The sequence below is a fragment of the Ooceraea biroi genome, chromosome 8, assembly GCF_003672135.1.
Source record: "Ooceraea biroi isolate clonal line C1 chromosome 8, Obir_v5.4, whole genome shotgun sequence".
Lineage (NCBI taxonomy): Eukaryota > Metazoa > Arthropoda > Insecta > Hymenoptera > Formicidae > Ooceraea > Ooceraea biroi.
Window position 1 is genome coordinate 14,438,719 of NC_039513.1, and position 23,256 is coordinate 14,461,974.

Genomic DNA, 23,256 nt, shown 5'->3' on the forward strand with positions numbered 1-23,256 from the left:
TTGGAGAATCTCAACTGTTTCAGGGCTAAAGATGTTCAGCGCATTGTTTCTTAATGTTTTTGAAGTACGGGCAGAACAAGCAACATTCCAACGTCGCGAAATTGCAACATTTCGTTAACATCGACACCCAATAGAGACCCAACAATAGGCGCATAATAATCAGTTTGATGTCAAAAAGAAGCCTCCAGTGGGGAAAGCAAATGTAAAACGGGATTCGCCCGGAATAATATGATATGGGAGATCGGGATACGCTGAGGGTGGTGAGCGTAGACTGGAGATGGAGAGGGTGGATAGGTGGCACCATGTGGCTACACGAGACGCGCGGGGAAAGAAGGAGAAAGCAGCACGTTGTATGTCGCAGTAATCTTTTACGGTCTATCTCGCATCATGCTGGAGCGCGAGTCTGCATTGCCGACCATACAAGATGTTTCAGAAATTTTCGATATCCTCCCTCGCGAAGAAAATACCTCCAGGGTACGCATTTCGCATACTCGATCCTTTAAAACCTGGTCTCTAAACAAGATTTACATAATCCGTCAAGTGTGAAGAACGCAATTTTAAGAGTCCGCGGATTTTGATCACCGTTCTTCATCTCTACATATATCTGCATGATGCACTGTAAAAAGCTCGCTGAATTAAAAATACTATCGGATATATTTCCGCACATCCCTACCTACGTTAACTTTCGGTCTGTGAAACGACCTGTACACGTAGTCTCGGTTGAAAGGAGGACTCGAAAAGCTCCATCTCCAGCACGGCGCTCTCTTGGGATAAAGGATCAAGGATCCTGGATGCGATGCACACGTATATCCTTATCTTATATCCTTGCCAACCAACCGCCCTTCACTCCCACCATCCACCCGCTTTACCTCGTCCCCGCCCCTTTCTCGTTGTTCCGCATTGCTCGCGACTTTTGCAGAATAGCATGTCCTGTACTTCTGCCTAGTATCAGACATTCATCATTTGCGTGCCTGAACCTGCGCTGCTAAGTAGCCCTCGTCGATCCGACATCGTCATTACGTCTTAGGATTATCTTGCTGTGAACAGTTTTGCGAGAATAATCGCATTCCTTTCAATGAAAACACGAAAATTGTCCTCAGTATTGGCAATCTTAAAAACAATTTTTCACGCGCACTGTAATAAAACAGACTGACGTTGTAATCAATTTTGCGCAAAGTACATTCTTTCCATGTAATGTTTTTGAATTATACATCGACACATTCGTGACAATATAAACGTCCTCCATCTTTTTTCCCGTTACGGCCGTACGCATCCGTCATGGTGTCGCAACGTCGCCCCCTTTCTACCCCCAATAGGACACACGTGCTCGTGCAGGGGGACAAGCGAAGCACATAGGCATATATACGTGTGTGTATGCTTACATGTATAAATATACATATATATATATGTATATATGTATATATATATGTATATATGTATATGGGTATGTACGGCCTCCCGTATTCTCCGGCCTCGTCTCTCCTTGGAAACGTAAAATTACTGGAAACGCAAAATCGATATACGTGATACTCGGAGTCTCTAGAGTCTAACGCGAACTCAGATTAACCATTCGTCGTGGAATCTCGGCCAATAAAAATTCGCGTAGAATGTAAACAATTTCATATTAGTAATATCAAAAAGACACGAAATTGCAGTGATATGGGACGAACACTAAAATAATAAATGATAACTTTGTTAAAACAAACAAAATTAAGTTCAATATATTTCAGAAAGAATCAAGTTTTTAATAAATTATTAAATTATCGTTTCTATTCTATCTTATCAAATTTGTTATATACAACAAAGCTATGCTTTAAATAAATACGTAAATAATAAAGATAAATATTTTCTTGTTGTACATGTAATCTACATAAAAGAGTTTTATATAACTATTTTTATTTATTAAACACGTGTAATAAACGTAAAACATTGATACTTTATTATGAAAAAAATGTTTCTTTGTTTTACATGAAGTTTACATTATAGATTAGCGTAACCGTAAATCGCGTTAGCTGCCCTAAATTTATATAAGAAAGTTAGTCTGTCTCGTCAGCGCGTACTTATTTTTCTTGGCGACGCGACGCGTTCACAGAAGAAGGAAAAGTGTTCCTTGTTACTTCGAGCGTTAAGATCCAGGTAAGTTCATTCGGCGAGAGTGAAAGTTACTACGGAGTAACTTTGCGAAACTTCTTAAGGTAGGTCAGGATTTTCCTCGGTGCGATGTTATTTCAGAGGGACTTTGCTAAGTCGTAATGGGCAAAGTGGAAAACCCGTTATGTGCACGGGGAGATAGTGTTATCCTCTCTCCTCGCTGGATTATGTTAATTCGTCACTTCTTCGCGTTCCACAAGTTATTCGAGAATTAGATAATTGACTTAAAACACGCGTGCTTTGATAGAACGCGAGTTTGAGCTATCGGCTCAAAATATATAATACAGAATCCGATTTGCACAGTCGTATTGTATATCTACATAAAACAGATGAAAAGAGACGTGTCCACTCTAAACAAGGATGTAATTTAGTCGCAGAGTCATCATATATTTCGTTTTCGTCGCGGAAAGTTTGAAAACTAAAGACTTCCACCACGTGAGCCTTCTTATTATTTCCAGTGGAGAGAGAAATGTAAAGGAAAAGAAGCAAGAAGCTGCTGCGATATGCAGAGTGACTTTCTGCCGCCAGTCTTCGACTCTGGCAGGATCCTGGGAGGCGTACATATTTCGCAGCCACCGGACTGCCTATCTTTCGAGGCGTCTCCCTCGGGATTCTGTCTTCGTAACACCCGCCTTTGCCATATCGCGCACATATATACACACGGGGGTGTGCACGAGCGTTGAGTAAACGGACGCCACGAAGAAAAATGCGATCCCCGTATTGCGCCCTTTGAATCTTTGGAATTGCTAATGCGATTGTGATGATGCGCTTCGTAATCATTTTTCCAGCTTTTGGGAATTTTCGTAGTGACATGTGTAACACATTCATATACATTTATGACTTTAATTTACTCCGTTTTAAAGATAATTGTTATCAATCTAGTCGCATTCGTGCGGCTTTATTAGCGTCGCACGGGTACGCAAGTTGCCATAGCACGTAATAATTCAACTGAAAATAACTCGCAGACAAGACAAGCCGTTGTCCTTTAAGAAAAGGAGCGGGGCATAAAAATTATTTACTACCGACTCGCAGGATATATCCAGCGGGATATTTTCACACGCGGGGAGTGAATGAAACCTTTGTTTTTCCAACGGAGTTATTCCGAGCCGAGTGCGCGTGCAAAATAAGGATGTGTTAGCTCGCGCGGCGCGCGGCCAGGCGAAAATGTACCCCGAAAGAAGTGACAAAGTCTCGGCGTATTTCGCCAAACAATTTCGCAGCTAGACAGTGTGTCTTGGCGCTTAAAGCCACACCATCCTGTCCTATTCGCCACCGTTCCTCACTCTCCGCGCGCACCCCCTCCGGGTAGTAAGTTACACAGATGCACCCCCCTCTTACTTTCCATACTCTTCTCGTGTTAGGTGCCCTGTGCCGCCCTATCGCGTCGCGTTTCCATCCGCAGCACGCACGGCGGCTTCAAGTAAAATAGCGAGATTATATTATTTCCGTGGTCGAGGCCGTCGTATTTTCCCGACAAAAATTGCCCTGGCTTTCGATACGATACGTTTCCCTGTTCCGAGATGTTCTCCGAGATTCGCGACTCAACGTCGATATTTCAACTAACTCGATATATTCGGCTTAAAGTAAATTGTAATCTTTTATTTTAATATCATGCTGCTTCTCTTCACCGACCATATATACTTAGTTCTCTTTTTAAGACCTTTGTATCTTTCTAAAGTAAAAAATATATTACAAAGAAAAATTTAATCTTGATTCGTTATGTATATATATAATATGTATCACCATTTCATACCAATATTCAAGAAGACAGTTTATACTGAGACAATGTCTCGACAATGTGTGAATTATTAAAGTCACGAGTCTAAGACCAACCGCAATGTGGCGGGCAAACTTAACGAATGAAAGCAGGCGAAAAAAGGATAAAGCCGTAGAGAAAATGGAGAAGTGGCTGCAGCGTAAAACGAGCCATCATCCCCCGGAGCGTCGCATCCACAAGAAATCAAGTATGGAGGAGATTTGCATGCGAGTCAAATATAAGCTTGCTGAATATCCTCGGGTATAAGTATTTCATATAAGAGGCCGCTGCACCCGCATATAAGACACTCTCGTACGCCCTCCGGCCCTCCCATTTTCGCGGGGAGACGAAAGGAGAAACCACCTCCGCTGGATTCCGGAAACTACCCCTGCATCCAGCTATCTGAGACTCTTCTACGCGTATCCTCGCTCCCTATGGTGTCCCGTAGAACGAGTAAGACAGAAGGAAGGAAAGAAAGATGGAGGAAGGGAAGAAGGAGAAAAACCACGGCTCCATCCTGCGAAATGTCTCGAGTGAATAGCGCAGTAGCGCAGATAGGGTGGCAATACTGAATACGAGAATGTATGAATGAGTACTTGCATTCGCGAGGTTTTCATAAGAATATCAATACCTCGTGTCTCACAGAGTAACTCCAGTTTACGGCGCAGGCACGTGCATTAATTCTCGAGTGTGCAAAATCGTTTCTCTCCTACCTTTTCAGAAGATGAGAAACAAGAGTCCGGATTAATTGAAGAGGCGGGAGAAGTAAAGGAGTAAATTATAATCTGGAATCTTGTATAATTGCAGGATGACATTAAAGAGAAAATCATACGTGTGTGAATATTTCCCTGATAAAATGTAAATCAATTCCTCGTTTAAAATATTCACTCATCAACTCGTGAAATCTCTGTTTCTCTTTTGTGAGAAGAATCTTGTAGGAAAATAGCGCACTCTTAATTAATTAGATAAAAGATAAAATATAAAAATACTAAAATAAAATATAAATAAACTACTTGTAACATTGTATCAAGAGGAGGAAGATTTCTGAATATATACATAAAGTATATACCATTGTAACATTGAATAAATAAGAACGTAATTTAAACATATTTTAGCGTACGTACACGCGAATGGTGAAAATTTTCAGAGATCGAATTTTTTCGAGAATTCCATATAGACGTAAGGGCGATATGAATGCGATTATTCCGCTCATCAAGTCATCCCGTTCACGGGATGTGTTCGTCACCCTTAGAATGAGACTGTATGCTTTACGATCATGGTGGAGAACGCCCGAATGGAGAGCATGCCGCGCAGTAGAATATTTCGAGTATATAGAAGTTGCGTGCTGGAGGGACGAACGCTGGAACGCTTGAAATACTAGAATATATGCATGAGCCGCACGTTGCAATGTTTAATAATAATATAAATACGGCGTGCTCAAGAGGGGAGGTAGGACCACAGGCAAAATACGATACGAGTCCCTCATTCGACTATGAAATTGACAATCCCATCCTTCAACCTCTCACGTTTTTCGAGACTTTTCGTCGGACTATGAAATTGCAGGAATTATTAACGCTTACATTATTATTTAGAATAATCCTCTTGCGTCATCAACACGACGTGCGATCGCGTGAGATGCCGCTCCGCCCGAATCATATCGAGAGCATCCCCGTGTCGTCGCATCCGTTCACCCTCCCGGGCCGCGCATCAGCTATTTCTGTCTTTTTGGTGTTCCTTTTTCGCGGGAAGGTGTGGCCCGGAGAACAGCGGTATGATATGCAAAAATATGTGATAAGGGTAGGTAGGATGTGCAGCGTATGGGCGTGTACGTGTAGACGCGTCGGTGAATGTGTGCGCGCACGCGGATATGGAAAAGCCAGTGGCAACCCTATCAGAGCGACGGCCCCAGGAGGGGATGCTCACGACGGGAGAGGAGAACGACCGACCAACCGAGGCCCGAATATAGGATGTCAGGAATTTTCATATCTCGATACCGCTCCTGGAAAGTCGCAAGCTCTTCCTAGAAAATTCTTCTGTCGACACAGCGAAATAGACACGCGATACAGGTCCGGAAGAGGGGTTAAAGCGCGCACAATAAGAGGGAACCATGGCAAGCTGCGCAAAATATCAGATGTATGCGCCATCCGGTATTTCGATGAGGAAGGATCTGTATTTCAGGCAACTCGATGAAATGGATCGGCTAGTTTTAGACACAGATATTTGCCAGATATTTGTTATATTATACAGAATAATATTTTTATCTTTACTATATCGGTGATCATCATGGCGTAGTAAACCACATGAATGTGTTAAAATACGTAATATCTTGAAAGTCAATTTATAATAATTTTTGGAATAGTCTCGATAAATCATTTCATCAGTAATATAAAACGCATAATGTATTCTCAGACTTATTCCATCCTGGAAAGTACATGGCTGGTATAAATAAATACAATGATTAAAAAGTATGTGCAAGTCTAAAAATGCATGTCTATAAATCTTCGTACGAGAGTTTTGCAAAGACTCTCTCATCATTATAGATGCTTTATTCCCTATACATGACATTCCTACAAGACTTCTCCAGCACACAAGAAGCTAGAGCTGTTGCATCCTTGTCGAGAGTTCTTGTTCCACTGTAACTCGAGGAGAATCAGCCAGAACTTTGCGTCTCTCCTTCTTTCCCTATCGTCCATTTCTTCCCTCGTTCTTCTCTCGTATTTCATAGATAAAAGGGACACAGAGGAACTAGCATCTACGATGCAGAGTCGCAATAGGATTTCGCGTATTCCGCATGAGACGTCAGGACCATTACCGGGTGGAGAAACAGAAGAGAAGGGAAATCGAAGCGCATCAGACGCCGAAGCGGAAGCTGAAAGAGAAAAAATCAGACGAAGGAAAGGATCGGAAAAAGGTGAAGAGCGAAAATGAGGGCGAGCGCCGCTCGGGATGGTTATTTTCGAAATTGATACGCGAGGGTGGCTTTGCGAGAGATGATTGCGCGATGAAGGTGATGTATATACAGGGTGTCTGACGAAAAAAAGTCGAAAAACCTCTCGTCCACAGGTAGACTCGTCAAACTGAGTTAAAAAGTCCTGTACCATTTTGCAAACAAGCACGTAAAATTTCGAGTAATTAAGTAAAGAAAGTTCGCTAATTCAGCGGACGCGAGGGAAGAATGAATGAATAACGTAAAAAACGGCTAGCGCGCGCGACGCGAGCGCTGGCGTATTTCTTAGAAGAACGCAAAGCAGCGAGTATCGGATTACAGCGGCAGGCGAGACGACGCTTCTAAGAAATACGACAACACTTTCTCGGCAACACGAGCGCGTGAATGAGACGCTGAGAAATTATTGTCCACGCGTCGTCTCACCTGCCGCTGTAATCCGATACTCGCTTCTATCGCGTTCTTCTAAGAAATACGCTCGCGTCGCGCGCGCGGCTAGCCGTTTTTTACGTCATTCATGCCTACTTCCCTCGCTGCCAATCGCGTCCGCTGAATTAGCGAACTTTCTTTACTTAATTACTCGAAATTTTACGTGGTTGTTTACAAAATGGTACAGGACTTTTTAATTCAGTTCGACGAGATCTACCTGGGCGAGAGGTTTTTCGCCTTATGTCAGACACCCTGTATATTGAATCCTCGTCATCACACACGTATGTTGAATATACGTAGAGCCATCTTGAGGAGTATCTGTTGGCGTTAGGAGGTTGTTGACTAATAACAAAGCTCGAAAGCGTTCAAAATTGGGTCGCCGATGACTGAGACTAATAACGAACATGAATAAGAAGGTAAAAACAAGAAAAATACGGTAAAGGAAAAGAATTCCATGTACGGTGTGTAATATCGATATCCTGAAAAGAGAAATTGTAGCAATTGACCCAACCAATCCGCAACACATGAACCTTTTGCCCTTTTCGTTCTAGTTCTCGAAGCAATGTTGATTGTTCATTTCGAAAGTATCGATATGATGTACTGACATTCCACGTGATAGTCATGTGTATGTACACTTTTCGCTCTGCTTGTCACATAAAAAAGCTCATCCACTGTGGCGACCAATGGTTGCTACTCCTCTTCGAGAGTAGGGTCAACTTCCTGGAAAGTCGGTTGACTGGACAGTTTAATTGAAGTTTCTTTTCAGTCCCTCTATACATTCATCATTCATCATTGAACTCAGCTAAACATACATACAAAAGTGAAACATTTTAAGAGAAAATAATGCATATACAGAGCATTGTGGAGGACAAAGTATAATAATAAAAAAATAAATATTCATTACAATTTGATTTATCTACTTATGATTCGAAAGTACAAGCATTTAATTGCTACGGATAATAAATTTGAACTTATGGCTCTTGATGGTGGTGGCTCAAGAAAGAAACAGAGAAGAGAGATGATAGAAAAGGAAAAGAGAGAGAGAGAGAGAGAAATGTACATGGAGGGACTGGTCGGCGTTAGTTGAGGGTAAAGGCGAGGTGGGGGAGGTGTGGAGCGAGAAGCGCAACAGGTTCCACTTAATTATTGAACACTATAACCGGCTGGCTCAGCCGTCACTGCCGTTTTTACACCCCTCACGGCGAGCCGTAATCAACCACCTGCCCGCTATTACGAGGAGGTTGAAGTCGATCGTTTCGGTGGAAGCGCCGCGATTTTTTTATTATTTTCTTTCCCTATTTTTTCCCCCGTGTCTCGGCAGGCAGGATTTTTCACCGTTCATCGCCAGTATTTCCATCTCAAAGCACAAAGTACAGCGAGCGCTATACGAATTATCTATTGCATATTTTCGAGGCTATAACTCGAGGGAAAAATCCATCTTTGCCCGACATGAGAGCAATATTCGTCACATTCCTGTCACACACGACCAAATTCAAGAGAACGCGATCTGTCTTTGGTCCGTAAAATAATGCACAATTATGCGATGCGATATGTATCACGTGAGACACGCCGAATTCTTTATTCGACGGTGAACAGGGGTATGTATTTCGTTTTAGTGTACGTCTCGTCGGCAGCGCTGCATACGGCAGTACGGGAAATGGGCTGAGAGAGACGCTGAGACGATATTGATTTTCTATCCGACGTATGAGAGATGCGTGTTTCGGATGGTCTTCTTGTTCTTTGTTTTCTCCATTCTCGTCTATTTAGCGTCAGAGTCTGCCGCCCTCGATGTAGACTGTACTTTAATAAAAGATTCCGTTTCTCTTTCTCCTTCTTTCTCCGTCGTTTCAGAAAAACATTGGGCAAAGCGGCGAACGCTTTGCAAGTGACACGTTTAATGTATCGGATTATTACAAAGTTGTGACAAATTAAAGTATTATCACGACAAATACTGTCTGCAATCATCGCACATTTAATTATCTAATTTCATCAAGTAACAGAATTATCAAGAATGTATGGTGAAACGAGAAGACTGGAGATAATCGGTGCACACTCTCACGAATGACTTTATTGAAAGCACAGTGACTGCAATTTTGCGGTGTCAGAGGGATAACTTATCGCGCGCCGGGGTTGGCGTGTGAGCACGTAGGCGATGGCGCCTCTCGCGAGGAATGAATTTCCCTCTTTCTTCTCGCGTAGGTTTCTGCTCATCCCCGGCGGCGAGTCTCTCTCGCGGGAGCGTCTGACGTTGACGAAACGCTATTTGGAAACAACAACTATCGAGAAACTCGATATGAGTAAATACACCGGTTGCCACGGGCGATGCAAAACGCTTCGTATTCCGCGCGCATGTACGTGCGTCGCGCATTATTCACATGCGCGCGTGTGGGGGGTTGCAATTGCCATTTCGCAGATGCTACTGGATACATACGCACGTCGTCCACGTATACGGGACGGCTTCCGGTCTCTCCGAGACTCCGTACGTAGAAGCGAGAAGAAAGAAGAACCACCGAGGAATCGCGGCAGTTCAGTCGCTGAGTGAACTTGACAGATTCGAGAAAAGTTGGGAAAGTGCAGTGGCATGCTCGCGAATCGCTTTATGGCATCAAAGAAAGGAGAGATTTTCGTGGAGAAACGTTGGCGCGCGCAAGTGCGACGTATACGTGAAACCATTGCAAAATAGACCGAAAGGGCGAAGGAGATCTGGATGTCGCAAATGTGTCTCGCAGCGCGCTTTACCTAAAACAATGCTAACGTGACCACCGAGAGAGAATATTGTAGATAGACATAACGTGTAATGTAGATATAATACAGCAACGTAAAAGTAAAAGTAATAACTTGTAAGGAATTCACGATAAAAGTTCAGATTAGGGGCGACCTCACCGATTTCACTGTCCTTGACATGTATTGTCAAGGTGAGACTCTTATTATAGTCTCCAGTTTCGTAATGATCGCCGTTGTCGTCAAAATTATTGCCGTTATAATCGCGGCGATTCTACCGCATTCGCTCCATCGCCACCTCCCCTAGCCGCGGGGTGGTAGTACAGATTTCGGGGACGGCATCGTTTCGCGTGGGTTTTATCGCGTCGCCGACACTGCATTCTGGCGGCAAGTGAGCCGAGAAACGACGAAAGGCCGAGATGCCTCGGCGCAAAGCTCGCGGAATTAGCGAGATTTACACGGGACATAAACGCCGCGAGGGTGTCGTAAAAGTTTTCAGATGCACGCTCCTCACACGCCCCGTACGTGCGAGAGCATCCTCTTGCTCTCAACCACCCCCGTCTCACGTATGGATGGACAGGAGAGGAGGGTGAGGGAGGACAGAGAGTTGAGTACCTTCTCGAGTTTTCTACGTGTGCCCGGAGATTCGACGGGCGCACGAAGCGTCTCCGTCTCTCTCTCCTCGTCCCTCCTACCTTCCATTTCTGTGCACCATAGGCCGGTATCACTGTCAGAACGGTAACGGCCCCATAAAAATTCCGAATCGCTGCTACGACCCAAGTTTCGTCGTTCCTTACGAGCCGGTCGGGATAAGGAAGAGCGCGGGGGACAGAGGAGATGGCAGACCATATTCAACCCTTCGCATTCGATCGCTCGATCGGCTATTAATTCCTGTTCGTGCGGACGCTCCGAGGATGTGCGCCGAGAATGGCCGCGATAGGAGATATCCGTTCGAGCGTAAGTTCCCGCGTTTGAACATAATTCGGTAAAAACAAGCTCTCTTTTTCAAAAGCAAAATATTTTCTAAATATCTGAATTGATAGAATTCAGTAGAATTGTTTTCTGCGTGAGTTTTATAGAATAATACTACAAAAAAAGATTAATAACAAGACAAATAAATTCAAAATAAATTAAGAACAAGACACAATAAAAGTGAAATAAAATAAAATCTTAAACATGTCATATTCATGTTACTATAGCAAGAAGTAATATATATATGAAATATATAGAATAGAAAAAGATTTCGAAAATCTGGCAATTTGATAAAGTAGTCAAATTTTCGGAAAATTTTCTCGACGCTCGTCTACGAGATACGGGCGATGGTTCGCAACAAGCTGCCTGCGCTATATCGAGCCATTTGTTCATGCTCTATCTACACCCGCGTCGTGCTCGGGGCCGCGCGATGAAACACGACTGCCTCGTTCCCGAAATGGCACTTGGCGAAAACGAATTTTCTGGCTTCCGCAATCTCCGATCACGCTGCGCGCTCGAGAAACACTGCAGGCGATAGAGACTGCGGCGCAAGACACGTTGTTTCGACATAACGAAGGACTCTCGCAACTTTTGCGAAATACAAAGTACGACAGTAAGGCGGTTACGAAAGCCATCTGCGTCGAGACCACGAAGAGAGCGGCTGTGCGCTCTTTGTCCTTTTATTCGACTTAAAGGGTGCTTTTGATTTACGAGAAACCACGTATCAAGAGCTGCAATCCCTTTGTGGAGATGAGATATCACGTTCAGGATTTCACGAACATGATAATGGAGATATCTAGAAACTTAAATCTCTTGAGAGAGGATGTGGTTTATCATAAATGAAAAAAAGACAGACATTCGCATTTTTCTCGGCGTTGTACAGTTTAAAAGAGAATTTTTAAATAATAAAATATTTCGAAAATTGAGGATAAGACTTATTTGTCTTAAAAAATAATATCTTATAATCGATATGTCGCTATTGATTGACATCGTTATTTCTTACGTTATTCAGTTATTTATTTCTAAATTGTATTTATTGGGTCGTCCGGAAAGTTCGTGCCGATTTTGAAGGAAAATTCAAAGGCAACATTTTTTTATGTCGATAAATATTTATTGTCTTATGTATGCACCGTTTTGTTTCACAACCTTTGTCCATCTTTCACGCAACTGGAAGATTTCATTCTCCCAGAACTTCTTAGGTTTCTCGGCGAAAAACTCCTCAAAGTGGTTTTTTATGTCGATCAAAGAGTTGAAGTTCTTGCCGCTAAGAGAATTTTGCAAAGACCTAAATAAGTGAAAGTCTGAAGGTGCAATGTCTGGTGAATACGGTGGGTGAGGTAGCACATCCTAGCCAAACTCCAACAATTTTTGTCGGGTAGTCAAAGAAACATGAGGTCTGGCATTGTCCTGATGGAACACGACGCTCTTCCTATTAGCTAATTCTGGACGTTTTTCCTGAATTGCTGTCTTTAATTCGTCCAGTTGCGAGCAGTACTTATCTGCATTTATCGTTTGGTTGTGTGGTAGGAGCTCATAATATAGGATTCCTTTCCAATCCCACCAGACACAGAGCATGACTTTTTTTGGATGAAGGCCGGCTTTCGGAATGGTTAATGCTAGTTCATTTCGCTTACCCCAGGATCTTTTTCGTTCTACATTGTTGTAAATGATCCATTTTTCGTCACCCGTCACTAATTGCTTCAAAAATGGTACGTTTTCGTTACGCTTGTACAGCGAGTCGCAGATGGAAATGCGATCCATTAAATTTTTTTCGGCCAAATTATGCGGAACCCATACATCATAGCGACTTACGTAACCAAGCTTCACTACATGATCGTGGACAGTGGTTTTCGATATTTTCAGTATCTCTGCTAATTCACGTGTCGTGTAGCGCGGGTTATTCTCGATCAGTGTCTTGATTTGGTCATCATCAGTAGTAGAGGGTCTGCCCGAGCGTTCTTGGTCTTTAAGGTTAAAATCACCAGCTCTAAACTTAGCGAACCACTTACGTACGGTTCTTTCAGCTAAAGCGCCTTCTCCGTAAACAGAACATATCGAATTTGTTGCTTGTGAGGCATTTTTGCCTTTCCAGTAATAGAAAAGCATCAAGTGTCTAAAATGTTCTTTGTTTTCTTCCATCTTCAAAAGAGTACAAAACTGACACGAATCAATTTATCTCAAAAAACTTTTTTCCTAAAGATGCGTTGAAATATCACCTTTAAGCATGTGTATATAAATCGTATGTTTTCAATAACATTGATATATTCAGACATGTTCCAACGTCATCTATTAAAAATCGGCACGAACTTTCCGGACGACCCAATATAATCAAAGAGCTACCTGAAAATAAAATTTTCTCTTAAAATAAAATTCTTTTTGACTAGTAAGACTTAATTTCTCGAAAGATATTTTATGCACATTCGCACAAATGCGTCGGAGAGAGCTTTGACACGAAATTTTGGTGCAGATTACGACAGATAGGATAATCTCATGTTTTTCCACAGAAAAAAAAAGAATAAAGTCAGAGATAAAGTCTCTCTTGTGCGGATCGCCAATGTCTTCCGCCATTTACACCGCGTCGGCTTATCGTTCGTCGACCAGGTCGTCTTTAAAAATCTACACGTAGAACGTCATCAGAGAGGATGGAGCGGGACGAGTACCGAGTGTTGCCTCTCCTTTATACGACGCGAAGATTATCAATATCCAGACACCGTATCTCTTGAAAGCGCGTATACGTGTGTGTACATATTTCATATACGTATACCGAAAAGAGCGTATGTAAGAGTGGTACAACACTCTATATCGATATACACATAAACAATCTTCCCCCATAAATAACACGCTTAGTAGGCCTAGCATACTACATTCTCTTGTGAAACATTTCTCCCTCAACCCTTGCCCCTTGCTTTCCGAGCAAAGCTGGACTTGAAAGTTCGTGTTTTATATAATAGAATCATTATTCGCTCATCAATAATAAAAAATCAATTATAAAAAAAAATTATTAATTATCGAAGCTCGGAGATATATAATTGGATGAATGATGGCAAAAGTAGCTGAATATGCAATTTCACTGTGTGAAAGAGTTGTATATACATTGAAGAGTTGCAATTTATTGTGAAATGTATACGTAACGAGCAACGTGACAAGAAGAGATTACATTTCGCGACTGTCACCTGGTGACGAAACGTTGTAAATGTGAAATCATTTCCCCTTGGCTCTCCATGGGCATCGCACTTCCGTTTTCAGAAAGATATGACGTTAGGCTGAGAGAATGGGATTAAACTATCCGATTATTCTCCGGGCCCGTTTCTCTCCGGGCGAAAAGATAAGGCAGCGACTCCGCGCGGGGGCGACGGGAGCGGGAGGACGGGCAAGTTTGGCGCGGTTAGACGGCGGTCCGGGAATCAGGAGCGGCGGAGAGGGTGACTAGCAAGCGGGAGGTTTGGCGACGGGGGTTGGCTGCGGATGCGAGATGGTCGCTCGAAGACAGCCCCGATAATAAATCATAGGATGATACATTCTATCGTTCCATCGCCGCGCGTGCGAGCGAGCGCGTTCGTTTCTCCGTTCCTCCTCAAAACCAGATCCCGGAGAGAAAGCTCGAGCTTTCTCGAAAGAGATCACCTCTGCTGCCGGGAGAGAGCTTGCCTCGTCCTTGCGAAGGAGGCAATCTATCACCCTTGGAACCCGGCCGTCCCCGCGACTCACCTTACCTCCGCGATCTCTCTCTCTCTCTTTCTGTCGTTTTCTCTCTCTTTCTCTCTCTCTCTCGCTCGCTTTTTCTCTCCCTCACACTTTGGCGTACCCATCCGCCATCTCCCTCGCCGCAAACCATCCCGCACATCCACTTACACCCCCGAACCAGCCACCGCTTTCATCCTCGTCCGTTCGCTCCTCCTCTCCTCGACGCCGCTGCAGATAGCACCGATCTCGCGCGTGGTAAACTTTATTTTTCCACGACATTTTTCCCCCGACACCGCGCCGCATCGGCTCCTCACCCTCGCGCGGTTTATCGATATTTGAGAAATTATAGACTAAATTTTACTTTATCTTGGTTATCTCGGAATTGTGCTCTTCTCCCTGAATTTTTTCTTTTTTTTTGAGGAAAACAGCAGAGTAATTGTCCTGCTGTGCGAAAAACTGTTCAATTAGAAGCGTGTAAATTGATTATTCAATATGTCATAGTATAAAACTCTTTCGCAACACATGCTTTCGCAGCATCGCAAATACTTACTTGCGATCATTACAACAAGCAATTCTTATACGAAAGTATCGATTCCTGAATTCGAGTGATTGGGGCTTAAGATATTTTTACTGGTATGATTTGCAGTATTACAAGGTACACGGAGTTCTCATAAACACGTTGACAAATATCATGTAAGCTGTTCGAGAAGTATACAAACTTGTTTGCATTAAAATTTTATCAATTTCTCACGCAAACGTAATCTTTAATGCAAAGTTTTTAAGGAAAACAAGAAATTAAAGGATAGTAAAGAGAGAAAAGAAAACACTTGGTAAGAAATGCCGAATCAGCAGCGAAACCAAAAGGATCTAGTTATTGGCGAAATTTATGACCGGATTTTAACAGCTGAAATTGATTCGTTGAGTAAACTGATACGTAATGGAGTCCTCTGGTTTCCTCATTTCATCCCTTGCTGTCTCCATTCGAAAGTGCTTTGCTGCATTGCGTGATACTTTTTAACTCAAAGATTCTCGAACGTTCTAATTAAAATAAAATAAAAAATAATTCAATTCAGTATAATATTTATAATATACAACAAAATAATCGCATTGCATTAAAAAATGATAAATTTAATGATGATTAATTTAAAAAATGATAATCCCGACAATATAAAGCTCTGCTTTACAATGCGTTTACAATCTATTTGCAAGTTTATGATAGAAAATATTCCTCTGACGGACAAGCAATACTTTTGTAAAATTTAGATGTCTATACAGTAGACTTGCGCGTCCCCAATACCGATGTTTACGACACAGACGTCACAGAGAGTGCTGCTTAGAGGTTTAATATTCTTCAGGGTATGAAACGTTTCCAGAGTTACACAGCCGGTGCCAAACTCGTCGCCGTCGATATGGAATCATAAAATCACTCGCTTCAATAAAACTTTTTTTCAAACCGCGTGACCTCGACGAAGGTGTATAACCAATAATACTCGTTGGAGCGCGTTTTTTTGATTATCGCAAGAGTCGTAACAAACGCGACCTCGCCTCCTCTCTCGGAGGGTTATGGGCTTCCGGTCGGCTGAGTCCAATATTTTTTACTCAGCCGTACCCGAGTGTTCGTGTTTACTCTTTCTCTCTCTTTCCCTTTCTTTCTTTTCCTCTCTTTCTGTCTTTGTCTCGCTTTTTCGACACAGGGCTGCTTTTTCATATCGCCGATTTTCCGTCAGGCTGCCCATGAGATCGCGTAGCATTTTTTTTACGTCGCCTGATAATTTCATAAAACGTTACGCTTTCGGAAACGTTATCAACATTCCGACAGTTTGCTCGCGCGGGTCTTTCGGTTAAAACGACGTCCGAATCGGCCGCGGGGATGGCGACGGGCTTATGGGGTTGGATTCCTCATCTGGGGAGGCTGCCTTCCGTCCTCGACGTCAGCCGTCGCTCTTTTTAAGCATGGTGTCTTTGAAGTACTACCCGACAATTTTAAGCCGTTTTTTCTTGGTCAGATAAAGCCGCGCTTTGGAAGATCTCGTGGATGAGTGACTCGAATCTCTTTGGTAGCGGGAGAAAGATACGTTAATCATAATGACAATGCGCTGAGGTTGCTAAATCAGATCTTCAATCAATCTGAATTTTTGGAATTTGCATCGCGTCAGCGTCGACACAAAAGTTGTCAGATAGACTTTCAGTAATGTAACATCAGAAGGCAGAGAAAAATAATGATAATTTTACAACTGCGAGTTTAATTAAATCCAAATGTGTATTATGCCAAACTTGGAGTATGACAATATATAATATAATAACAAAAATTTAGAAAATAATTTTATCTAACACTAGAAAAATCTAAAATAGAAAAACTTCCCGTTTACTTTCACATTGCGTATCATTTATATCAACATAACAACGAATGCAATTATGACAAGTATAAGAGTAAATCTTTACGATTATATTAAATATTTGAGAAGTTATGTGGTTAATGCAAAAAGTTGGCGAACAATAATTGGCAGTTTGGACAAAAAACTTGCACTCGGAAGTTTCAAAGTTACAACTGAAAACAGTATCGAATCAAAGGACCTCAGATAATTCGAGTGACAGGACACTGAAGAATCGAGAGGTTTTACTAGAGCAAAACGTTAATCCCAGGGGGATCCGTCAATATTGCATATTGCAACGGTGCTCATCGGACATATCTCACGGAAGGTTAGCCGTCGTGAAATAATAGAGAGTGAGCGACGTTCCTGCGCCGACGTGTCTACGACAGGTCGCGAAGCCCCGTCGGGTGCCTCCTCATCCTACGCACGTTAGGAATAATAGAATTTTGATCGAATACAAACAATCGGGCGAGCGGCAACAGGAAAAAGTCGCTCATGGGAATATGGAAGAGGCTCTCTGTAAACCGCCCGTCCAATCATCGTGTCGTTCTGTTCGCGCGCGTATATTCCCTCCCCCTCGGCCCTCTCTCCTTTCCTGGCTCTCCTTCGTCTCTTTTTTCTCGTGAGAGCGTTCCTGCTCCTCCATTCTACCATGTGATCCTTCGGAGGATCCTCGGTGCACCATCGATAATTTTATATGTATGTACATATATATGTATAATGTATGTACGTGTATGTGTATATTTATATATATTTATATCTGGCCTATTCTCCTCAGGATGCACGCCAATCCGAGCGCGCGTAAATACGTACGCACGGAACGACGGAGACGCCCGATGTTGCCAGGAGGACACGTACGTACACCCTGATTGACGTTTCTCTTATTTGATCGTTGATTGTCATGCTAAAGCCCGCACATCCTATTGATTGGAGGGGTCCTTCCACTCCACCCACTCGTTCTCTCGTGCGCGCGTGTGTCTTCCCGTTCTCGAGCACCGGGGGTTTGGGGGGTTGCGCGCACGGTCTGCTCGGCTTCGCCGTAGAGTCGCAGGGAAAAGGGATGAGAAGAATGCCGGGGCAAATTTAGGGACCGTTCGAATGGAGATGCCGTGTCGATGTTACTCGCATTTGCATTCCGACTTTCGATACAAACCTTTGTTCCTGCGATTCCTGCCTATATCTCCTGAGCCGCTGCTCTCCCTCCTGTTCCATTTCTTCCTGCTTGTTTCGAGGGCTCTTCCGTGACGTCCGTTTCAATCGTCGATTGGAACCCGTTCGTGAAACCACGGCAATCATATCTCACGAGCCTCCTCGCGAAAATAGCATGCGCGCCATAACGAACACGGAAAAAATCGTCTTCCCGTGTCGTGTTACACAGTCCCGAACAACAATCTCCGGAGAGAATGTGTTCAGACACGAACTTATGAGAATTTAGGATGCCGTTTGATAATTCCTTATCGATTCTTCCACGATACAGCTCCGCACAATATTGCAACAGATACTTATCAATTGATTTATCAATAAATTTAACAATATAGCAGTCAAGAAATTTTGTATACGACACCCTTACGTAAATGTCAAGTCATTGGCAACTTGTTTTCCATACGCTGCAAAGGCAAAAATTTTGCTTGCTTCGGTTAAAGATCTATATAAATAAATCGGGTCAGCGAGACTGATCGAAGGATCCGAACTGCGAGGAGATCTTTGACGTAGAGGGAGTTGAGTAGGGAAGGACGAAGATGGAAGAGAGCGAAAGCCGAGAACGGGTGAACCCGGAGTGATATGTACGGGCGTAGGTATGCGGGGTGAATATTTCACGAGGAAAATTCAGTTACGACTCGAAGATTCTCAGGACACGTAGAGCCCGACCGTCACGGCGGAGCATTTCGGAGTATTTCAGACTTAGTTAGAACGTTTGCGTTCCTATTTAACGTCTGATGCTCGCGAATCTTGCGAAATCTTCCTTTTGCTCATTGTTGGCGCACACACCGCATTCTCATTCAAGACAATCGCGGAATGCGGCATTCGGAGCTGCACAAAGTGCACGATACCTACATCTCCGATGATACCCGAGACAAAATCGAATCAAAGTGTTGATTATCGCACGCGTCCTTTGTAGTTCCTCAACCGTATAGAATGTATAGAACCGCGCGTGTTTCTACCGTAGCGTGTACTATGCAAACTATTTGCCGCGGGCATGAAATTTCGCGAACGCCAAACAAAATTGTGCCGTAAAACTTGAGATTATTCGGAATTTACCGCGATGCCGCGGAATATATACTTATTTCGCCAGGCTTCCTAGCGTAGGTATCGATCAAGAGTTCCTAGCTCAACGTCATCGCGAGACATCGCCTTCGGAACGCCCTTTGGGATAAAAATTCCTGCTTCTCCACACATCCTGTGCTAGGAGTCTTCCGTGCTGGTACCACAGAATCGAATTCTTTGCCTCGTACGTAGGGTATGCGAAGGAAGAAGGGGGCATCGAGTGGGTGGGAAGAGAGGAGGGCAGGTGGGTTGCTGAAGGGTGGAATGGAAAGAGGGTTGGAAGCTGAGTCGACGTCTTTCAGTCGATATAACCGTGGAGAGTGCACGGCACGGAACGGAGCAAGAAAGAGAAACAGGGGAAAGGTATGGAGAGACAGGAACACGTGGAAAGTGGGTGGCGGGAGGGAAGAAAAAGGAAGGGGTGGCGCGGGAGCGACTAGAAAGAGGCGCGGGATACGAGATTTCGTATGCTTGCCTGTCCGTCCGTCTGAACCTGAGGGTACATCAGCAGCCGCCAACCTCGAAGAAGAACTTGGCAGAGAGACGAATACCTCCGCGAAGAAACGACGGCGGGAAAGGAAGGGGATAGTACGAATAGTAGGATAGGATAGGTAATCTAATAGAAGGTGGGTGGTGCTTGGGAGGACGGCTGAGTCGACGTCATTGGCAGAAGGCTGTCGACTCCGTCGCGAGCGGTTTAAGGTCGAATTCGGAAAAAAGCGGAATCCTCCACGGAGCAGAGCTGGTTACGTTGCAGACGCGCGTAACCCGACACACGCGGAAATAAAGGCACGTTAACTTTATTTTCCCAGCTTGGAGACGTAAGTCTTGACCACCTTTTCAGAAGCTGTTGCACGTATGCAATAGATGAAACGATGTTACACGAAGAAATGTGTGCGTCCAAATTAACAATGGTGCCTCTTTGTGTGGCTTTGATGCTCCTCTTGCAATCTTATTTCTTACATCTAGGTCAACGTTTCTATGAACGGGAAGATAACATACCTGATACTAATAAATTCCAAAATCTGTGATCGAGACAGAGAAATTGATTTCGCGTTTGATACGTTGCGACGAAGATTCGACCAAGGCGAAATTCGATTTTGATCTCGCGCGACTGCGAGTGATAAATTGACAGTTACGCTCGCGCAGGCAGTGTCTGAAATATTCCGGCCGTTATCAAAAATGCAGACGAGCGTTTTTGAAATTTCCATATTTCCACTCGTACTGCAAATACCAGCATCTCGCCGTATACACACCGGAGTGGGTGCGTGCACGTATACGCGCGGAATATAGAAAACGATTTGCTGGTGGAGGGCGCGAGGGAGCGGGAGGTAGAAGGAACGTACGAGCTTCGCGTCACCGGCGCACCCTTAGACTCCATCCTATTCCGCGATTCTACTCACTCATTCCACTCTGCTCACCCCCTGGGAGCCAGGGAGACTTCTATTCCTCCCTTCGCATCTCGACACTGACGTCCCGACATCCACAGTCCCTGCCCTCCCCCTGCATCCCTTCGCCCACCACCACCCTCCGCCCGCGCACCCTCTCTCCACACTCGTCTCCGCTTCTTCGCGTGCTCGCTCTCTCTCTCTCTCTCTCTCTCTCTCTCTTCTCGCACACTCGCTCAAGCTACCCTCTGCTTCCTCTCCAGGTCGTCGCAGCAACACCCTCTTCCCCGCGCCTCTGCCCAAGCCCGTCAACCGTTCCGCCCCCTTCGTCACCCTCACCGCGACAGCCTCTAGAGCACATAGCCTCGTTCGTATATCCAGTGTTGTAGATATGTCGCAGCACTGTCTGAAGAACCGCGCGTGTACTCCGCACAACGGCAAGTACGCGCAGGTGTATAGATGTCTGAAGACGCGCCTCGTCGACATCAGACTTTAGCCGATGCCTTTGTTTCATGATGGCTCAGTCTCAGTTTATAATGTTTTTATCAATTACATGAACGACTAGTTACTGTAGGAAATATAAATATGCGTTACATATAGCAATAATAAGATGTGGTGTCCTAAAAGATTAATAAAAAAATATATTGTTTTTCTAAGATTGTTGGATTGGACCTGCGCGAATATAAGTTATGATGGTCGATCGATAACGGGATATTTTTATAGGATCGATAAAATAATACTTTTAATTATTTTTCCCTTAATTTTCACTCATATGTATACATTGTTAATGAACGAGTCGTATAAAATTTATTAATTCAGATACTTTCGATGTATAATAACTTGATTTTTAAATTGTATAACAAATTGATTTTAAAATGCAGATGCCTGAAAAACAAAACTTCGTGTATTGCTTTTAGAAATATTTTTTACACGTCCAAGTTTTGTGATATTTTCTAGAATTATATTATTATTCAATATATTATAATTTAGACATATTTGTATAAAATTGTGCTTAATTAATAAGAACTTGAACTATTTTTTGCAACGCCTTTTTGTATTATCATAATAAATGTTTACCTTTCCAACATGGATATATGTTGAATTAGAAAATTCACTAATATGATTAAAGAATAATTGTTAATGAATGTATTGCGCAACTATATATCTACTTTCCAGTGATTTCGTGTAATATCAGTTTTAAACACAAATTCCGTGTACGCATGTTTGTGTATGTGTGTGCGCGTGTGCTCTACATCCGTAATGTTTACCACCCTCTCTCATTTAAGGGTGCATACGGAGTCAAGGTCACGAGAAGATGTGAATGAAGGAGAGAGGAAGGTAGGTGTAAGCGGAGAGCAAGTGTGCGAAACCGAGCGAGAATGAGATGGAGGTAACAGAAGCGAGAGAAGAAATAGGGCTGGGTAAGGAAGATGAGATCAGTGAGAGAAAGAGAGAGAACGAGAGAGTGGGAGAAGAGGGAGGTGCTTTCCCCCTTATAATTAATGTGTAAGGGTAGGTCGTGGTATGCGCGCTTCTGCCTTGCTTCCAAGGGAATTAAATTACATCAGCTGATTCGAGAGAAGGAGAAAGTGAGTGGAGACCTATTCCCACGACTGCTCCGAACTTCTTTTCAAGACCTCAACTTCTTTCTGTTCTCTTCTACTTGGATCAGTGACACCCAACCACTTGTTAAATCGGTTTTTAACACGCTCTTCGCAAGTCGAACTCATCGCGCGGAACAATTTAATGCGATTAAAGCTTTCATAATTTATTATGAAGTTCAGAATATATTTTTATAATATTACAAACTTCGACAATATATTGATGAAGGAATTAACGTTTATCGATTTCCTATTTTCTCGTTTTGGCTCACACGATTTCTAGTGTTGACACAGATTTCGTTTCCTTATGCAATCGTGAAAATAAGTTAAGTTTGCGCGTTACAATGTTGAAATTCGAGACCCAATAGCACAATAATCGTTTCGCAATGAGTGAGCGTTGAACCCCTTGGCTCCGGGCGTCAGCAAATCGCGTCTAATCACGATCAAGCTTACGTGGATCGTTTGCTCGACACCACCCTCGTATATATGCTTCTCTTCAGGGATTCTTCCGCGATCAAGAGGATCTTTTCGCGAACCGAGATACTCGTCTCCCAACGTCGAAGGGTGGCTTGGAAGGAGAGAACGCACCACGGGTAGGACGCACGTTGGTAACAATGTCGGATAAGGAATAAAGCTCGAGAGAGCCGCGAGAGGAGAAGGACGGAGGATGAGCATAACGTCGGAGGACGGTCGGGAGAGAGAGAGAGAGAGAGAGAGAGAGAGAGAGAGAGAGAGAGAGAGAGAGAGAGTAGCGCGGGTGGCGGGAGAGAGGAGCAAAGGATGAAGAAAAGCCGTTGGAAGAGACGTAGGAGGCCCGTGGATGGCAGGAGGGTGTGGTAAAGCGGGAGATGTACGGAAAATAGAAAGAATTCAGATCACGAGATGTGTTGAAGGGGTGAGGAAAAGGAAGGAGGAAGGAGTGAGCAGAGGATAGCGAGAGGGACTGACGGGGGTGTAGGTGAACGACGAGGTT

The 23,256-nt window shown here is 43.6% G+C and overlaps 1 protein-coding gene and 1 long non-coding RNA gene across 3 annotated transcripts in view; one reads left to right on the plus strand and one right to left on the minus strand.

Annotated features, from left to right (window-relative positions):
* Positions 1-23,256, minus strand: part of LOC105284864 (UPF0489 protein C5orf22 homolog) — a 513,796-nt gene that overhangs the window by 53,478 nt on the left and 437,062 nt on the right. The gene's annotated exons all lie outside the window — the stretch shown is intronic.
* Positions 1-23,256, plus strand: part of LOC105284861 — a 92,103-nt gene that overhangs the window by 20,934 nt on the left and 47,913 nt on the right. Inside the window, exon 2 of the long non-coding RNA XR_894940.3 lies at positions 17,808-17,883. This is a non-coding gene — a long non-coding RNA (uncharacterized LOC105284861). The remainder of the gene's footprint in view (positions 1-17,807; positions 17,884-23,256) is intronic.